A 2340-nucleotide genomic window follows, 5' to 3' on the forward strand; every position below is an offset into this window, starting at 1 on the left:
CTCTCTCTCTCTCTCTCTCTGACACTCTGTCTCTCTATCTCTGTCTGTCTCAGGTTTGTGGTACTCCTCTTTAGAGTTTCCTGCTGTTACATGGTAACACAGAGCTGAAGGCGAGAGGTAAGGTGTTTTTTCTTTTTCCTTTCTTTTTTATCTGCAGTGAAGATAGTGGTAAAAAGTGGTAACACGTTACAGCGTTTCATGTAAAGAGAGGACAATGGCAAAGAAAGAGACTTTTCAGTTTTCACAGCATATCTCGGGTTCATGTCAGGGTATTTAGATGATGCGGTTAGTCAGAGTGAAACAGCTGCTGGGAAGCATCTAATTTTCTTGCTGGAGGTGAGAATGGAGGCGCTAATGTGGGGCAAACAGCGCCTGGAGCCTCCAACTTAGAGAGCTGTTAAAGAGACAAACACACTAGTAAACACCACTCGTTTGTCACTGTCTTTTGGCAGCACAACAAACACTGTTTTACGCTTTAGCTCCCAGCATGCTTTGTTGTGCATAATTGTTTGTCTGTGTAATACAGGATAGTACAGAAAAACAGTCCTGCGCCCACGATAGGTGCTACACAAAGCGGTGGTAGGAAAGGTTTCATGCTCTTCCTGTTCAGTTCCTCCTCCAATCAGCTGATAGCATGAGTGCTGATGCTCGGTAATGATGCCCTCACAGATAAAAACAAGCACTCATCTGAAAAGCACTTTATTTATCTTTTGAAAGACTTGTGAAAATGCCTTTGATTTTCCGTCATATACACAATCTGAAAAGCAAATCTGCATGTTCAAACTACAGCAAAGATCACAGTGTTTGGTGTTGTTTGTGAATTTTCAGCTCATTATTTCAGGTGGCAAACGTGTCATCAACCAGCTAGGTAACATATTAAATGATGTGATTCAATTACACATTACTGGCATGGTCAATTTGGACCAGTGCAACACAATACACCCAGTCAGCATTTGGTAAGTAGCAGAGAATAAAGTGAATCTCCAACCACTGTCATACAGATGAATATTATAGTCATATATTATTTAAATAAAAGTAAAAGAAATCACACATTCCAGCTTTAAAGCTATGGTTGTTTGAAGTTATGCAATATTAGACTGTTGTCTAATATTTTGAGTTCTTTGTGCGTTTTATTTGATCAGTACAAAAAAGTTATTGTGAAAATTGTGACACTATCAGTGTGGTTATTGTGATTTTGGCTAAAAGTTTACTGAAGGAAAGCTTTTGCTTTACAGAGAGGTGAGCCGCTCATAGAACTACAACACTATACTATCGTATCAGCATGAATGTGGCTTGTTTCTAAAGTCTGAAGTCTCCAGTGGATATAAACAAGCTGGAAGGTCAAAGGTTAAAGTTCATGACACATTCAGCACGATAATGAGTGCAGGAGCATTATCATAGGCTGACGGCATTAGTCTACAAGCACAAATACCATAAGGAGGCGAATTATCTTTCTGAGCTCATCTCAGCTCAGACGCACATGTAGTAGTCTTGCTTTGCCACACCATCCTCAACAGCGCTGCGGATGAGCTTCTGACTAGTCCACACAGCATTTTAGGACTGGAGAAAAATGTGCCCTGGTTTATTTGCATTTCTTTAAACCAGTCACAATCATCATGGGTGACGCTAAGCTCTGCATGGAGCCGCTGCAAAATGGAAAACTCGGGAAGGAACTTTTTTTGGTGAAATGTGTACATTCAAAAGTTTTTGTTTTTGGTCGTGCGACAGAAAACTCAAATTGGACAAATAGTCTAGCTAGCTGTCTCAATTTACCATGCAGAGATCTGAGGAGCAATTAACCATAGTCCTGATAAATCCACGGGAGTTTAAAATTCAAACACAAAGAAACCAGAAGGAATTGGATATTTGCAAAAATACATGCATCCGGCGGAATTTCCTGCGGCATCGAAGCAATCCCGGAAGTGGAACGTTAAGGGTATAGACTACACAGTAGTAGGTGAACAACATCTCAGGTTACACACAGTACTTTCACACACACATATACTGTATACCCAACATACATGTGTACACATATACTGTCCATACATGCATATCAAACTATCTGCAACATACATACATACATACATGTCCATGCAATTACATCTATAAACAAATACTACTGACACATTTACATATTATATGCATATTACTCTATGTGAATACAATGTCAATCTCTACATAAATTGTTAAGGCGACAGTAATCTGCTTCATGACTTATACCAGGTAAAAAAAATGGATTGTCGAAAGTGGTGCTTATGTAATTTTAATCAGAGCAGGCAATTTGCACATTAATTCAATATAGGGATTGATAGTATAGTGGGGCTCGAAAGTTTGGGCACC

The 2340-nt window shown here is 39.4% G+C and overlaps 1 protein-coding gene across 3 annotated transcripts in view; it reads left to right on the forward strand.

The window, feature by feature from the left end:
• stat5a (signal transducer and activator of transcription 5a) overlaps positions 1 to 2340 on the forward strand; it is a 64852-nt gene that overhangs the window by 41433 nt on the left and 21079 nt on the right. The window contains exon 2 of one of the 3 annotated variants that reach the window (XM_032536477.1): positions 54 to 117. The exons of the other annotated variants lie outside the window; for them this stretch is intronic. The gene's annotated coding sequence lies outside the window, so the exon portion shown is untranslated. The remainder of the gene's footprint in view (positions 1 to 53; positions 118 to 2340) is intronic. 3 annotated transcript variants of the gene reach the window in all.

Source organism: Etheostoma spectabile, chromosome 15 (assembly GCF_008692095.1).
Source record: "Etheostoma spectabile isolate EspeVRDwgs_2016 chromosome 15, UIUC_Espe_1.0, whole genome shotgun sequence".
Classification (NCBI taxonomy): Eukaryota; Metazoa; Chordata; class Actinopteri; order Perciformes; family Percidae; genus Etheostoma; species Etheostoma spectabile.